The sequence below is a fragment of the Vipera ursinii genome (genome assembly GCF_947247035.1).
Source record: "Vipera ursinii genome assembly, chromosome: 5".
Classification (NCBI taxonomy): Eukaryota; Metazoa; Chordata; class Lepidosauria; order Squamata; family Viperidae; genus Vipera; species Vipera ursinii.
This window is the reverse complement of record NC_139518.1, coordinates 77,252,133-77,270,829: the sequence shown is the minus strand read 5'-3', so window position 1 is coordinate 77,270,829 and position 18,697 is coordinate 77,252,133. Positions and strand designations below refer to the sequence as shown.

The 18,697-nt window shown below is 38.0% G+C and overlaps 1 protein-coding gene across 1 annotated transcript in view; it reads left to right on the top strand.

Moving 5' to 3' along the window:
- Positions 1-18,697, top strand: part of PCDH15 (protocadherin related 15) — a gene marked incomplete at its 5' end in the record, with an annotated part of 427,034 nt that overhangs the window by 10,072 nt on the left and 398,265 nt on the right. The gene's annotated exons all lie outside the window — the stretch shown is intronic.

Here is an 18,697-nt window from a genome sequence, read left to right as displayed (position 1 = left end):
ACCTCTGATCTAAGACATTGTTTCTCAGCCTCAGACTGGCTGTGGAATTCTGAAAGACTCTAAAATAAAGACTTCTGCTTTACTTCTGATCCCACGTCTATGTTAATTCTTGAGCAGCTATTTGGAAAAGAAAAAAAAGAAAAGAAAAGGTAAAGATTCCAAAATCATTTTAGTGAATTGGTGTATTGCCAAATACATAGAACCCCATTATAATTTATAAATGTATTAAATGTTTTCATTTGTTTCTCAATTAATAGGTCTCAAACACAATTTCAAAATCGATACCATGTCAAATAAGCAAAAACAAAAAACAAAACCCCATTATGCTGATGTAAATACAGCTAAGTTTGCTCTTCTGAAGCTTCAGTATTAATGTATTAATTCACATTTGTTTACTATATTTAGCCAGTAATATCATATGACAAAAAATTTACTTTGAAAATACTTATCTGTTATATCTAAATGGCTATATTTTTCCCCCAGAATGATTAATCAGTCAAACCTGGAGTACTTTATGGTCTTTAATAGCTATTGTTGATAGATTGAGGCTTAGTTTACCAATTATTCTTTCACTGAAATGGCAGAGCTAACAAGTACATTATTTTGAAGATGCTGTGAAAAACATTAATTATGCCACTAGGGCATTTAAGTGCCCAGTATTGATAGTGGGGTGAAAGATCGTTTTTATTCCTTCTCTCTCTCTCTCTGCTACCCACATTTTGTCCCCTGTGCTGGAATTTATAATTATACTGCCCAATGAAGGGTTCTAAGAAACTCAAAAGCTTATAACAATTAAAGAATTTTGGCTAGTTTATTAAAGGATATTTTCTCCATGGATTCTACATTCTTTTCCTCTGATTGCCTACATGCTTTCTATGATTCTTAATTTTTGGGGGGGTTGTTTCAAATTGGGAAAGAGTATTTAATGTTAAATATACACAAAATATGATTTTGCTCGCTTCTCGTGTCCTTTACAGGTTAGATGTTCTCAAATTTTCTTTGTATTATTTCATTTTGCACTTGTGTTAGGAACATATGCTCCAGGCTTCATAAATAGCTTTGGGTTAAGACTGCTATAAATCTATCAGGCTTATCTCAAAGTTCTAAATTCAGTTCAAGTTCCCCAAGCACACAGGCAAAATCTGAGAGTAGACAGCATGCAAAAAAAAGCAATAAGAATGAGAAAATTCTAAGAAAACCCATGTCAAATTCCAATGAAAGTTCTTCGCAATTACAAGTTCTGTGAAGGGATTCCATGGATGTCTTCACAAACTGCCATTGTTCCCGTTGCTTCCCATATGAGTAATAGATGTTCATAACTTAGACAGTTGAGTTTATGGATTCCTTTCTCATATTCTTCCAGTCCACCACTTTTTTTTGGCATAGAAAATCCTCTTCCACCTCTCTGTCAAGGGATTCCTGGAGTTCTTTCTCCTTATCTAAATAGGTGACTGTTGACCTGGACACAACACTTGTCCAATCACTTTCTAAAACAGGTCAGAATAGGAGATATAAAACACTCCAAAATAAAAGGAAAACTCATTCTTCTCTATTTTCATTTCCTATTGTGGCAGAAATAGGATTTCTCAATGTGCAGATTGACATCCTTTATGTTAGGATACAGTACTGAAAGGGCCTCCAGTTCTCCTTGCTTGCCTTTAGATATGTAGTCACCACTGATTTAGTAGCCTTCAGACTACATATTTTCCAAGTCACAGATACTATATTTTAAGCACCAAGTCCTAGAGAACATCAGTGAACGAAGGATATCACCTTCATGAGGATATTTTATGAGCTTTTTTATTGTACTTAATGGTCTATAGCTTTGCAGTACCTTATCTTAAACTAAAATTAACTTTTACTTTTGTAGATACAGCTCATTTATTATCTTTAGTTCTACATGATTAGACTACTTTCAATTGTCAAATTTTTGCTTGGTGGAAATTACTTATTATTGAGTCCAAAAAATGCATATTCTGGTTTCTCTTCAGGTCATATAAATTGCGACTTCTGCATTGGGGTAAAACTGTATTGGCTGAAGTGAATATAAATCAGCTTTCTCTGCCTTTGTTTTCTCAGAAGTATGATGATATGTTAATTTTTAGATATAAGGCTAGAAAATCATATTTTCTCTGATCGAAGTTTTATTGACATGACTTTTTCTCCTGTTCTCTCCATGGATAGAATGTTTAACTTATTGTTTCAATTAGGATTGTTTTTACCATAACATATAAACTGCATTAGACAACATAGGAAATTCATCTTCCATCTTTATACGTATATGTATTTGTGTGTGTGTGTGTGTGTGTGTGTGTGTGTGTGTGTGTGTGTGTGTGTTATATGATCATTAAACTTCAATTCAGTGGAAGAACAATTGCATTTTTTTTCTGGTTCTTTAGCTGATCTGAGATAAACTGACATGGTCCAGAACAATATTATAGAACAATAATCAAAGCATACTTAAATCTTAAACTGAGTTAGTAACATGGTTGTTAAGGGAATCTTTCCCAATGATTTGGCTTGTCGCAGGTGATCATAGCACCCTGGGACACTGCAACCATCATAAATTTCAGTTACCAAGTGTCCAAATGTTGATCACATGACCATCAGGATGCTGCAATAGTCATAAGTGTGAAAAACAGTCATAAGTCATTTTTTTGGGGCTGTTGTAACCTCAAATGGCCCCTAAATGAATGATTGTAAGTCAAGAACTACTATATCCTAATTCAATAATTAGGGCACAAATATTTTCCTCCTACTTAACAAATCTGATGTTTTAAATTTCTTGTTATTTAGGCATATTGTTAAGCGTTCAGCATAATAGAACATGGCAGGAATGTGTGGAACAAATCTGATGTTTTAAATTTCTTGTTATTTAGGCATATTGTTAAGCGTTCAGCATAATAGAACATGGCAGGAACGCGTGGAACTGTTACGTTTAGCCTATGTCAAATATAAGGGACGTGGTGGCTCAGTGGGTTAAGACGCTGAGCTTGTCGATCTGAAGGTCGGCAGTTTGGCGGGTCGAATCCCGAGTGCCACGTAACAGAGTGAGCGCCTGTTACTCGTCCCAGCTTCTGCCAACCTAGCAGTTCGAAAGCACATAAAAATGCAAGTAGAAAAATAGGGACCACTACGGTGGGAAGGTAACAGCGTTCCGTGCGCCTTTGGCGTCTAGTCATGCCGGCCACATGACCACGGAGACGTCCTCGGACAAGCGCTGGCTCTTCGGCTTTGAAACGGAGATGAGCACCGGCCCCTCGAGTTGGAAACGACTAGCACACATGTGCGGGGGAACCTTTACCTTTACCTATGTCAAATATTACAATAAGTAAATTAAATAATGGTCATAATCAACAGTTTATTGCATATAATTTTAAAATATGGACTGGGTTCACATATCTAACTAAAACACAGTTTGCTTTTTAGCAGTTCATTGAATAAAGCATAATTGCTTCAGATGCTAAAAGCTGGTTTAAAATCATATCCAGACGCTTGTATTAAGGCTTTGTATGATTTTATGAATGTAGCCATGCATTTTGTATGAATTTTTCCTAAAATATGCATGTTTTGCATTCCACTATTTAAAATATTATATGCAACTACACCGAATGAATATTTTCCATCATCTCTGCTTGAATGCCTTTTCCCAAATACATTACTTATTACATTTATATCCTGCCTTCAGATGCTCTATGTGGCTTACATAGCATTTCCTTTTCTTTTGTCGTCTCCACAGTAGTTAGCCCTATAAGGAAAGTTAGATATATAGAGTGATTGATTAGCCAAAATCACCCAATGAGTTTTCATGATCTCACCCTAGTTTATATCTTAATTCTCACACCATAATGTATGAACTTTACAATTTTGAAACTGTGGAATACTTTGGTTCAACTTTCAGTGCCTGCAGAAATGGGTAGCAGCTCTCATAATTGTAATTATGCAGAGGCAAAAATTTTCTAAGAGACGGATGGCATAGTTGGGTGAAGGAGAAAGAAAAAAAAATGGCAGGACCTGGATCAGTGACAAAATGGAAAGATATTGGCAAGCAGGTTCAAAGCAGAGCCTATACATTCCAGCAGGGGGCAACTGACTTGCCTGTCAGTGGCTCTCTCTCTCTCACTCTTTTTTTCCTTCTTCATGTCATCTCATACTGCCTTTGTTCATTTTTTAACCCATTGTTTTCTTCTATCTGATGGATGCTTCATTCTATCCAACTCTGAAAGAATGAGTTCAAAGCATGTTGAAGAAATATGCATGGTGCTCATGATACCGGTAGCTTCTTAGAAGGTTACTAAGTCTGCCACCCAGTGCCTGTGGCTATCTCTTTCTGATGTCTTCTGACAGCTCCAGGACCGTAAGCAAATAAGCCTCACTTAACACTTATCCTAGGCACATATTGCACACTATTTTGGGGAAATGTGACACAGATGGATTTGAAAAATGTAATTTGATGCTATTTGAATAACATCAAGTATAAAAAAATATTTTTAATGTATTTTTTTAAGGAAATGGTTGATTTTTTTTAACACCCTGCATAATATGAAAATTGTCCTTCATTTCCTCAGTATATTCATATTGTCAGTAGAAGAGAACATGTGTAGTTTGTACAACTGAGTCCTTGGTGCTCTCTGAACCTGGTTGTTTGGTTGCAGATGTTTCATTATTCAGCAGTAACCAAGCTCAGAGAGCACCAAGGACTCCATTGTTCATATTTGAAATAACATGAATTAAATATTTAAGATAAAAGCTTTTTTTGTAAGGGAGAGCACAAAATATTTCATTCAGAAAATTCCCAGAGAATGAGATTCAGTTTAAAATGCTAGTAGGTAAAAGCTCTCCTCCCCCTATTTACTTAAGAGTTTGTTCTTTCCTGCATTAAAGAGAAAACAATAATTGTCTGCAGTCAGCATTTTGCATCTGGTCAACTTTTTGTAAGATCCGTTTATTTCTGCCGTCTCATTTTTAGAATCTTTGAACCACAGATTTCTGAGTGCTGCTTAATAGAGTGCCTAATTTACAGTCTGAACCACAGCCCAGAAATTGAGTGTAGCTACATGTACAGTATGCTACAGTTTCCTAAATGAATACAGTCTAAAGCTCATTGTCGTTCCTTTCAGAGGCTTTAGAATTGGATCTCTCCGCAGGAAGAGCTAGGAAAAGCCTGAAAGCGTTTCTTATGCTATTTTCAAGACAGATGAATTGTACTACAATTTGGCTAATGTAAAGGGATATGGCTAGCTTATCCTAATTTTCACAGCTGTCCTTCGGTATTGACTCACACAGGAAATGAATAGGGCGATGTCCCCTTAACATTATGTTACTTATAAACTCAACTGATTTGGATATACACTATGGATCTGTATAATGCTGCATATGTTCTATAGCTTGTTATAGTTTTGGGGTGTTTTTTTTAAAGAAAAACCACTGAAAGGGGAAATACTCAATGCACGTTGTTCTCCATTTTCGTTTGTTTTGTGTGCGTTTTGTAAAATGCAAAAACAAGAAATTTGAACATTTAGTAAAATAATGTGGAAGAGATATTGTCCCCACTTCCATTTTACCAGGCTTGTCCTTACTCAATGAAAATGACACGATAGCAGCATACTGCTAAGCTTGTAAGCCGCCCTGAGTCTTCGGAGAAGGGCGGGATATAAATGAAATTAAAATAAAAAAAATAAATTAAAAAAATTAAAAAAATGAGGCTTGGTAGTAAAAGGCACGGACTGAAGGACACATCCAATACCTCCTACAATTCTAACGGTTCATGATATGTGGTTATGAGTCAATATGGGAACAGTCTTGAGAATGGCTAGTTATCTTTCTGTTTTGAAAAAAATATATATAATGCTAACATTGTAACTGTTCTGAATATAATCACATATAGTGATGATAATTATAATGGGTAAGACCTGGGATTTTCTGATGCCTTTCAAGACCTTCCAAGAGAAACACATAGTTCCTTTCTCTGACCAAGTTTTTTTTTTGGGGGGGGAAAGTAATGTTAACTCTTCTTTTAGACTCTTCTGCATTATAACTGGTAGCATAGAAAATTAGTGGAATGTTATCAAATGGTGTGTTAAGTTAAAGCAAAGAACATGTGGTCCTTTTTATGTCGATGACATTTTGCAGTCACAAGATAATGTACAGAATATGGTCATCTAAGGATACAGGATAAGAGAGTTACAACCTGGAGTGGATTTAGAAATGAAGCTTAGAAAACCACTAGCTGTATGTATAAGCTGGTAATCGGAGAGAGTGACTGATGCTGAATTTGTCATAGACCACCAGTCTCTGCCTTACTAAGAAATTGTAAGCACTTGGTCTATTCATTTGCATATTTCCATTTACCTTTCTTCTAATTCGGAGAAAGATATAGGTATCATATTGCTTAGTCCAAGTTCTAGGATTTTATTTTTTTTAAGAACTTAGGAATTGTAGTAAAGAGGATGATCTTGATAGAGAGAAAGAAAATCTGTTACTGTGACAACAGGCAAGGCATATCATTACAGAAACACAGATGAGGGGAAAGAGATCTAAAAGCATCTCAGATACCTCCTCAAATTCACATAAAGTTAGAAGAGAGAGGAGGAGAAGGTTCACATTCCAACTTGAAAGATTCTATTACTATATACATTCTTAAATTCACTTTAGACATGCTTGGCATCTATTTCTTGGTCTGTTCTACCTTGTAGGGCATACAGGATATGCAGTTTGCTTCTGGGTTAAAAGGATTAGCTGGTGACATCACCATTGCCAGTTGGGATGTCCAGTTGGGGCCTCCTTTCATGTCCCTGGCAGGAGTGAAGGACAAGAACTCAACCAGTGGTGGGATTCAGCCAGTTCGCACCACTTCGGCAGAACCAGTAGCTAATTTTTTGTTGCCCAGGCCCAGAATGGACTTCCGGAAGTGGCATCCACACAGAGAACCGGTTGTTCACATATTTGAATCCCACCACTGAGCTCAACCCCACCCCATGGCAGCTCTTGAGCCTTGAACGTGGGCCTGTTAACCTCCCGCCCAGCATTCTAACCACTCAAGGCACTGTTTTCCCGAGATATGAAGTTTAAGGAGTGGAAATCATTAGTACTTTGTAATCCTAGAAATATTTTTAAATAACAGTTTCTTAACACAAAATGTGGCATCCAAGTTGGCTCCAGATATTTTCATGGAGTAAGTATGTGACATTACCTTGATGAACGGCTGACTTAGGAAGATGATTCTGAAGAGATTTGGAGATCATTTACTCATATGAAATATAACTAATTTCAGATGTGATGTTTTTCTTCCAACCTTGAAGAGAGGAGAAGCAGAAAACTATCACTTTTAATCAGCATATATTGATTAAAACCATCTTCTTCAATGTGAATCTTGGATCTGGTCCTGATCTCTGACCCATTTTCCCTAGTAGGCTAAATGGATTAGGTGAAAGGAATGGATCTTTTCATGGGAAAATTAGTGAAATAGGAAATCCAGTGAAATCCATTTTACTGGAAAATTAGGAACTCCCACTTTTAAGAAGTGCCTAGGAATGGGTGGCAATTATTTTTGTATTGCAGCAAGATTTTTATCTTTAATCATGCACCATTTTAATGTGACTTACCCTACTGTTAAATATCAAAATTAGAAACTGTTTTACTTGTTTGTACTGATCATGGTGTTATCATTGCTTTGTAAATCCACCAAAAATAAAAAATGAACAACTTGATCATCTCCTTTCTTCCTTTGTTTTGCCATAATTAAATCACAGCATATACAGTTTATGAAAAATAAATAAATTTCTATTCCCCTGGTTCCTTTTTATTTCCTGGAGTGAGGGTGACTATGTGCTACAAATGAGCACCATTCTCATGCCCTATCTTTTTTGCTTAAATTAATGGAAAGCTGCAGTCAGTTTTAATGATGATGGTAGTTTTGATTTATATTTAAGTAGAAATGTCTTTAAGAAGGGAAAGTTTTCAATATTTCTGATGAAGAGTCTCTTCACAATATGATGAACAAGTTAACAGGAAGTTAATACAATTCATTTTGATAGCTATTGTACAGCTATGAAAAAATGGCTGAATAAATGGCAGAAATGAACCAATTCCTATTTGAATTCAGAAATTCAATTTGTGTTTCTGATATTTTCTCTGAATATTTACTTGACAACCCCCCATAAAACCATGATAAGTATGATGTAACAGTTGTACTGAAATAGTAGACTGGCAAATGCATTTTTGGTCACCAATATTAGACCTGCCCAAGTCACTTGTGTAAAGTGAAGAATGTTGTAACTGCTGTATATGGCTATGATAATTTGTTTTAATTTGAAAACTGAAAACCATGCCATCACTTAAAAATTAGTTTGACTCACTTCCAAAGCCTATCAAAATCCTTTGGGATTCAGTTTTGCTTCAGAGTTTCCCTTATACCAGAAATAAAGCAAAACATATATTTGAAATTGTAATCTCCCTGTGCATAGATGCTGGCAAATTGTTGTAATAAAGGCATCATATCATTACAAGAACATGTTGTTATGTAAACGTATCCACCTCTGTGATCAGATCCATGAGCAGAATTCCTTAAATGGAAAAGGAAGTCATACAGCCAATATAACAGCCTCAATTTAAATTTCAAACCGAGCCATTCATTATATTTAGATTTGGTCTAGTGTAATGTAGAAACAAAGTATTTTGGCTTCTTTAAGTAACCAAGATTAAAATAACTAATTGCTTAATTAAATGTATTAACTAACTCATTGTTTTGTATCCAATAATATGCACTTTGTAACTTTTGCACAGCTATGATAAATTGTATGACCCAATTACATAAGGGGAATATTTGAACTTCACAGAACTGCTAAAGGTAAAGGTAAAGGTTCCCCCGCACATGTGTGCTAGTCGTTTCCAACTCTAGGGGCCGGTGCTCATCTCCGTTTCAAAGCCGAAGAGCCAGCGCTTGTCCGAGGACGTCTCCGTGGTCATGTGGCCAGTATGACTAGATGCCAAAGGCTCACGGAACGCTGTTACCTTCCCACCATAGTAGTCCTTATTTTTCTACTTGCATTTTTATGTGCTTTTGAACTGCTAGGTTGGCAGAAGCTGGGACGAGTAACAGGCACTCACTCTGTTACGCGGCACTCGGGATTCGACCCGCCAAACTGCCGACCTTTTGATCGACACTCGGGATTCGACCCGCCAAACTGCCGACCTTCTGATCGACAAGCTCAGCGTCCTAACCCACTGAGCCACCACGTCCCTACTTTACCCCTAATGGGACATTGAATCTAGCATAATGGCCATTGAGATTAACCCAGTTAACAGTTCTTCAAGAATTTAGAATTTAGAATTTTTAGAATTTTATTGAATTTATATACCGCCCTATTCTCATAGGACTCAGGGCGGTTTACAGGGTACTTAAAACATCGATACAAAAATTAAAAACAATTTTAAAAGATTAAATTAAATCCCTGAAAAAAATATTAAAAAAACCCAATTAGAACTCTCAGCCTGGGCCGGAAAGCTGAAAGATCCAGGTCTTCAGGTCCCGGCGAAATGAACGAAGTTCGGGGGCAAGCCATTGACAGAAGAACAATGCCCATTTGTTTGAGATAATGTGTAAAATACATTTCAGATCCACATGTTTATACACATTTCCAACTGAAGAAGGAGGCACAAGTACTGTAAGTTACCCCCAGCAATATAAACTAACACAAGCAGGCAAAGCACAAGGCTCATACAAAAATATGCAGCTAATAAAAATAGTAATTGTACTATCTGTACTCATGACATAGTTGCTACATTTCTACAAACTTCACTAAATCTCTCAAGGTGATATATAATTGAAAAATAATAGCTTCTAATCTAAGGACAATTCCACCCAAGGTTGCTGTGCCAGTTTAAAAGCATCTCTGAACCTTCCTGACCTCATGACATTGGCTATGCTCAGCTGCTGAACTGATATATTGCTAGCTTATACTTTACCCAAATTGCAAAAAAAAGCTATCTTTTCTTTTTGAAATCTGAAGCTCTGCAGAGCTTTCTCATTGCTTCCTGTTTTCTCTCAGCTTCAATCACCCCAAGGTCCTTTAAAGGAAATGATGACTTTTTTTCACAAAAGTAAAAATAGTTCTGGCTATTTAGAATTATTCTTTGGCAGGGAACAAAGAGATGTGCAGAATGTCAGGCATTTTTAACCTATATTCTTTTCCTATATATCAGAGTGGAAAGGGAGACTAATATGGTTGCAGTGTAGATATACCCTTACAGTGAAGTTCAGGTCTTGTTACCTAAAACCTTTCCTTTCCTTTCCTTTCCTTTCCTTTCCTTTCCTTTCCTTTCCTTTCCTTTCCTTTCCTTTCCTTTCCTTTCCTTTCCTTTCCTTTCCTTTCCTTTCCTTTCCTTTCCTTCACTATAAAAGGTAAAGGTTCCCCTGCACATGCGTGCTAATCGTTTCCGACTCTAGTGGCCAGTGCTCATCTCCGTTTCAAAGCCAAAGAGCCAGCGCTTGTCCGAGGACAACTCCGTGGTCATGTGGCCGGCATGACTAGACGCCAAAGGCGCACGGAACACTGTTACCTTCCCACAGTAGTGGTCCCTATTTTTCTACTTGCATTTTTACGTGCTGTCGAACTGCTAGGTTGGCAGAAGCTGGGATGAGTAACAGGCGCTCACTCTGTTACGCAGCACTCGGGATTTGACCCGCCAAACTGCTGACCATCCTATAAACTTAAGTTAAGGGCCCTGGGAAGACAGCTTGGTTACAAACTGATTTCCTGATAACATTCTACTCTAGAATTGCCCGCAATTTGAGCAGGCGGCTGACTGAATTACTATTTTATTTTTTTTTTGCAAGGTCCTATTGATCAACTGGAAGAAGACCACTAATTGGTTAATGGTGGTGATTCTCAACATGCTGAGAGGGAAAATAGTTATTGGCTTCAAAGTGACCTGTAGGGACTGGGAAGGAGAAATGGTGCTATGTTTGAGGTCAGGAGTAGATGAATGTTAATGGTCACTACTTTAGTCTTTCTGAAGAAGTCAGATGGAGCAGTTGAAGACAGACACAACTCTAGGAGGCAAGCTTTTTACAGTGTGCTAAATCAACCAAGCCCCCAAAATAGCATCTTGTAAAAATCTAATAGTTTTTTATTTTGTATCCACTTGTATTTTATTTTTCAGTTTACCAATATTTCATCTCCAGCCTCCAATTTCCTTGAAAGGCATGTACAGCAGCCACAGGGTAGCTATCTGTCTATTCCGCATCCTTTAAAAAAACAAGGTGATAATCATACACACAAGACTTACCTTTGCAGTTTTCTGGTATGTAAAAAGCTGAACCACTTCCAAAGATTGCAAGTAATTTTTTTTAATCCCATTTATATAGACTCAGGGCGGCTTACAATCTAAGCACAAATCAAATGTGCTTAGCAATAGCCTTCATTCTATGTATATGCCTGCTTATTAGGGCTTTCGCCCCCTCCCAAGTGGCATTATTACAAAGTCAGCTTCTTGCCCCCAACAATCTGGGTCCTCATTTTACCTATCTCGGAAGGATGGAAGGCTGAGTCAACCTTGAGCCTGGTGGGATGCGAACCTGCACTAATTGCAGGCAGCTGGTGTTACTTAAGGAGGCATTGGCCCACTGCTCCACCAAGGCTGTACTATTGATGTACTATTGAATCCTCATAGTTACCCAAAACAACTTCCTGGGAAAAGCTTGTTCAAATTTAATTGACTACTTAAAGGGCTTTCAAAAACCCATGAGATATGAGGCTGAGCAAGTCTCTTGACTTTGCATGACTTGATGATGTTTATTTGGCTCTATGCATATTAAACACTGCACAAAAGTTGGAAATCTGTTCTTAGATGAATGTAGATCTTTCAAGCGTGTATCCAGCACAGGAATTTCTATGAAGAACTTATAAATATTCCTATTCCTTACATCAACATATTATTTGGGATATCTATATAGCTATACAAACAAACTTCTTTTTTTAAAGGAGTTCCTTTAAACAGGCATTGAAGTTGGAGGTATCAGGTGATGACATGGAGGGAATGCATATCAATGCTGTTTAGAATCTTGCAGTCCAATCTCATACCGGACAATAGATTCTGATATGATTCCTTAAGGCAAAAAAATAATTTCCAGACAAATGAATAGAAATAATTGCTTCACTATTATACTTTTCCAGACTAATTTAAATGTTTCAAATTGGAGATACTTTCCTTCCTCCTGCCAAAAGAAGGCTATTTTGTTCCTTTATGAGATTATCAGTTCCCACACAAGATTTTTCACTTGTCTTCTGTGGAGGAAAAAAACATGTCATCTATAAGATGGTACACTTTCAATTCACTGACAAATAGTTTGGAATACTGGAAGAAGCTATAATAATTTCAGAACAGAAACCTCCACAGATTTACTATAGAGGCATTTCTTTCCCTTCCAGTTATGATAAAGCAAAATCATATCACTCAAATTGAGTAGACTTTGATCTATGAGATCTGTAGTACATAATGTTTGGTATGAGAGCCTCTGTGCGTTCATATTGCCTCTGGCCATCGTAACCCTTCATCTTAGATTCATCCATCAGCTATGTTTCTAACCCCTGGCTATATGAGCAAACATTACTCAAGACCAAACTAAAATTGATTCACCTATCATTTCTCTTCTATCTTATGTTGTTTGGGTACACATGAATTTTGTAGTCCATGAATATGTTCATAGATGAAGTTGTGCTGTTGTATATAACCCACTTCTTAATAAGAACACACAATCATTAGCAATGTTCTGCTAGATGAGATCCCTGGTGCATCTAGTATTTCTATTCTGACAGTGGCCAACCAACTTTACAAGGAAGCCTAATGGTCTCTCAGCAGATGACTTTCAAAGGCTGATATCCATTGTTCCCATGACTTCCACGATATTGCCCATGATATTGTGTTAGAATATAATAATAAATTAAAAGCAAGATTATTTCCTCCCATGTCAAGAGAATATTCTTCTGGAACTCTTTTTTACTTAACTGTACTCACATTCTCCCTCTAGGCACCCTGCACTCGGTAACCACATTATATATTTCAGCTGCCTATCAACCCCCCCAAAGAACTTTATATATGTTTGTGAAAATAACATTGAGGAGCAGAAGGAAGAGCCATAGTCAAGGAACAGTTAGGTAAGAGAAGAATCCAAAGCAACAATGGAATTTGACAAAGATCTCAGACTAAGATCACACCTGGAATACTGCATCCAGTTTTGGTCACCAAATCACACACAAAAAAAGATGTTGAGACTTTGGAAAAAGTGTGGATGAGCAATTAAGATGATTAAAGGCCTGGAGACTAAAACATATGAAGAACGGTTGCAGGATTTATTCTAGAGACACGGTGGCTCAGTGGGTTAGGACGCTGAGCTTGTCAATCAGAAGGTCGGCAGTTTGGAGGGTCGAATCCCGAGTGCCGCATAACAGAGTGAGTGCCTGTTACTCGTCCCAGCTTCTGCCAACCTAGCAGTTCGAAAGCACGTAAAAATGCAAGTAGAAAAATAGGGACTACTACGGTGGGAAGGGTAACAGCGTTCCGTGCGCCTTTGGCATCTAGTCATGCTGGCCACATGACCACGGAGACGTCTGTCGGACAAGCGCTGGCTCTTCGCCTTTGAAACGGAGATGAGCACCAGCCCCTAGAGTCGGAAACAACTAGCACGCAGGTGCGGGGGGACCTTTACCTTTTACCTTATTCTAGAGAAAAGAAGAAACGGGTGACATGATAGCAATATTCCAGTATTTGAGATGCTGCCACAAAGAAGAGGGGTCAACTTATTTTCCAAAGCACCAGAGGGCAGGACAAGAAACAATGGATGGAAAGGAGAGAAGCAACCTGGAATTAAGGAGGAACTTCTTAACAGAACAATTAATCAGTGGAGCAGCTTGCCTTCAGAAGTTGTGAGTGCTTCACCACTAGAGCCTTTTAAGAAGAGACTGGACAGCCACTTATCTGAAATGGTATAGGTTTCCTGCTTGAGCAGGGGGCTGGATCAGAAGATCACTTCCAGCTGTATTCTGACAGTTTGAACTTTTTCCCTGGTATTGTTTAGGACATGGGTAGGCAACCTCGGCTCTTTTAGGTCTCATGGACTCCAACTCCCAGAATTCCTGAGTCAGCACAGCTGACTCAGGAATTCTGGGAGTTGAAGTCCATGAGTCCTAAAAGAGCCGAGGTTGCCTACCCCTGGTTTAGGATATAGGCAAGGAAAGGAGAGGAGAGGAGAGGCGTATTCAGAGTTGTACTCGTAACATTCTAACAATAGTTAGTTATAGGTAGTTTTCGTATTCAAGACTTTGGTAGTCAACTTCATCCACCTCCAAGGCTGGCAGTATGCCCTTATACATCAAAGGAAAGTTACAGCTTTATTTGATTTTTGTAGAGTTATTACTATTATTGTGTGCCTTTTTTTTGAAGGCATACTTATTTTAATTTGCTGAAATTTCAAATAAACATTGTGAGTTATTGTTTTCACACTTGCCATTGCAGATAATTTAAAGTGTTGAAAATACTTAAAATACAATCATGGGTTAGCTCATTTAATTAACACTTTCTTTAAGTGTATGAGACTAAGAATTTTGTAAAAATAGTGTGGTAAAGTTATATTTTTCAAATGTGTTATGAGTTTCCTTTAAATAATCAGCACGTTCAAAGAGCTGTTATTTATTTACTTACAATTTTCAAGGATTGCATTATCTTAATGCTTCTTTTATGCTATAGGGCAACATAGCACTGCATTTAGGTTTATGGAAGAAGCTTGATTTGCAAAGAAACTTGTTTTTAAGCTAAGAGTGGACAAAATGAAGGTCAGCTGCGATGACTAAGTTCAAAGCTTCTAGTATGCTGAAATCCTAAATCTTTTATTGAGATTTACAGCATACACTAACACTACTAATATTACTTTTTGTTAGTTAGATTTAAATATTCCAAGATATTATTGACATGTTAGGTCTCGATACAAAAAACGACTGCCAACTGATTTCCATTTTAACATGATTTACAGGAGAGGTTGAACAGGTGGGCCACCTGGTTGGTTGTTATATCAAGAAACATTTATGTGATAGAGGAAAGAAGACATAAAATAGCTGTGAATTGCTAACCAGCTCCTCAGTTTTTATATATTTTTACTTCCTGCATCCTTGTACTTTGTTTTTAGTTCCTGCATTCCCTTTATTTTGTAAAATAAAGTCAGACATGCAGCAAACTGAGCTAACAAAACAGACTTTCTTTAAAGAAAATGCAACTGATACAAATGATTTGAGACATGAGTGAGAAATGGCATATTTAATTATTAATATTAACAACACAACAACAACACAAAACAACAACAACAATAGTAATAATAATAATATAATAATAATAATTAATAATAATGATGATGATGTTGGAAGGGATCTTGGAGGTCATCTAGTCCAATCCCCCTGCTCAGGCAGGAAACACTATACCATTACAGACAAATGGCTGTCCAGTCTCTTCTTGAAAACTTCCAGTGTTGGAGCATTCACAGCTTCTGGAGGCAGGTTGTTCCATTGGTTAATTGTTCTAACTGTCAGGAAGTTTCTCCTTAGTTCTAGGTTGCTTCTCTCCTTGATCAGTTTCCATCCGTTGCTTCTTGTCCTGCTTTCAGGTGCTTTGGAGAATAGCTTGACTCCTTCTTCTTTGTGGCAGCCCCTGAGATATTGGAACACTGCTATCATGTCACCCCTAGTCCTTCTTTTCATTAAACTAGACATACCCAATTCCAGTAACTGTTCCTTATATGTTTTAGCCTCCAGTCCCCTAATCCAGGGCTTTTCCATCCATGGTACGTGTACCACCAGTGGTACACAAGCACCTGACAAGTGGTACGTGTAGCAGGATGAAGAGGAATGAGTCAAAGTGGTGGCAGCACTGCAAAAGCCCAAGGAGGAGACAGCTGGAGCTTCAGGTCTGTTGGGGCTCTGCAGAGGTGCCAGGATCAGCGCTGGGCTCCAGCTGATCAACAGTTCTGGGAGAGGATAGGACAACGGGGCTACATGTGAGGGGTGGGGCGGGGCCTGTGCATGGGTTGGAGAAGCAACGCGGTGGCGCTAGCATGGTAGTAGACCAGTTGCTTCCCTCCCCCTGCCAGAAACCCACCAAAGCCGCGCAGGGTAGGTTGCGGCAACTGCAACCACCTGGATGTCCCCGCCTCTCCCTAGCGTTTCTTTTTTATTGAAAAGTTTTACAATACATTTTTGAATACAAAACCCCTCCCCTCCCCCTCCCCTCACCCCAAACCTCCCCAACTCTCCCCTCCCCTCCCCTCCCCCCTCCTCAACTTCCCAGACCTAAGTACAGGGTATAAAAATACAAACAAACATAATCTAAAATATGCAAACAACAATAAGATATTAAATTCTATCGCACTTTAACTCTTAATAAAATAACTACAAGCTAATTATACATCATATAAATCAGCTACTTATTCAAATGCTAAGTGAAACTTTTTAGTCCCATATTTATTCTGAATATAATCTATCCATCTCTTCCACTCCACAGTGTATCTCTGTTGCGATTGATCTTTCAAATACGCTGAAATCTTTCCCAAGCGTTTTTTTACTAACCTGCTTTCAGATGCATTCCGTTCCTCCATTCACTTCTCAGCCTTCGCCATGTGTTTGTGAGACAAAAAAAGAGTTCCATGATACTTTCTAACTTCTTGCGTGATCTCAAGAAGTTAGTCTGATGGAACATATTTTTTTTAATCGATAGTCCCACAAAGACGTGGCGAAGGGTGAGAAGCAAAAGGAGAAACGGAATGCAGCTGAAAGCCAGGTTAATAAAAAAGTGCTTGGGGGAGGCGAGGGCATCTGGGCGGGGGCAGGCCTGGCAGCTTTACCCTGCATGGTGGCGGGAGGGTGGGGCGCATGCCCTTCCCATGCCAGGCCAGCCCTTGCAGCCCCGGAGCAGCCGTACTAGGCGGAGGTGGGCAGGGTGTTGAGGTGGGGGCCGGCAGGCCGACCAAAGCAGCAGGTGGAGCTACTAGGCTCGGGGAGGGGGGGCGCTCAGGTGGGCAGTCGGGCCATTGGCAAGCACAACACGTCTGAGCAGAAAGCAGCCATGGATCAAGTGGGGCAGGTAAGGAAAGAAATCCTTGCTCCCTCCAGAAACTGCCTTTTCCTTACTTGACTCCCAGCCCCATGCCACTTCTCCTTTGCAATCTGCCCCCGCCATGTGCAAGGAAACGAAGTATTTTTTTTAAAATTCAAACTTTGCAATCTTTATGCTTTATCATATATATTTGGATTTCATTATGATAGATATGTCATGTTTGTGTTAATTGTTATTGTAACTTCTGTGAACCACTGGGATTGCAGTGCAATAGAAATACTGTATTCATTTTTGTTCTGTTCAATTATATCTATGGAGAAACTGTCTGGAACAATATTTTCCAGAAATGGTTTGCCCTTGCTTCTTCCTAGGGCTGAGAGAAAGTTGCTGGCCCAAGGTTACCCAGCAAGCTTTGTGCCTAAGGTGGGACTAGAATCAGCCTCCCAGTTTCTATCCTGATTCCTCTTAACCACTACACCAAACAGGTTTGCAATAGTGGTGAATATCTGCAGCTCAGGTACAAAGGTTCTCTAGTTTGTAATAATAGAAGTAAACATAAATAATAAAGTCAACATCAGTCATAGCTATAGAGAGACAGAGTCCTGATAAGGCTTGTAGGCATCAATAGCTACATTCCACTTGTCCATGAAGATCACTATGGTTACTCCTGATCAATTTACTTCTGACAATGAGAATAAAAGAGCCATCTAAACACTATCCTTAAAGAACAGATGGGATATACACAACAAATATTTTTAATTTAAAACATGAATGATGGAAAAATAGAAAGTATGAATGTTTTCTATAAAAATATTACAGCTGGATATCTTTTCAACACAAGCAATATATATATTTCAATGGTCATTGATGTAAAAATTTAATTCAAAAGCCCAAGGTTCTTTTGAACATGAGATGTATCTTGTATGAAGTTTAGGCAATCCAGGTTTATCCATTTTGGAATAAAGGTTGCAATAATATTTCTTAATACCTTTTTTGTAAAGAGAATCCTGCAAGGAATGAAAATTAAATATGTATGCAGGCATAAAGGCTGAATGGAATTGGTTCAATCATAAAAGTACAGTGAATGGATAAATGTAGGAATAATTCTGGAGATTCAGTATAAAATTTGCTGCAGTTCATAATGCACATCATAATTAAGATCTTCATTGACTGCCATAAGTATATATCGTCATGTAACACTTTACCTTCTGCCTGTGATGATCTGGAATGTTGTGATCTCCTTCTATACATCATCTTCTTACGCTTGAAATAAATCTTTCTGATAAATGAGACATGTGCACTAGTAATAGATATATGTTAGTATTAAGCTGAATTCTTTATATCTTATCAACATTTTACATGATAAAGATGTCATTGCCGATGTTTGATATACCATTTTTTTGGAATATTACTATTTTTTACAGTGTTTCTATATCTGTCACAGAAACTTTGAGGCCACAAGTCTTTTGCAAAGTCATGATTTAGAATCTTGGAGAAATAAAACTGGATTATAAAACATGGGAGCAGATTTAAATTATTTCCTCATTAGTAATTTATGGGCAAGATTGGATTCCTATGACATGCTGAAATTCAAATGACA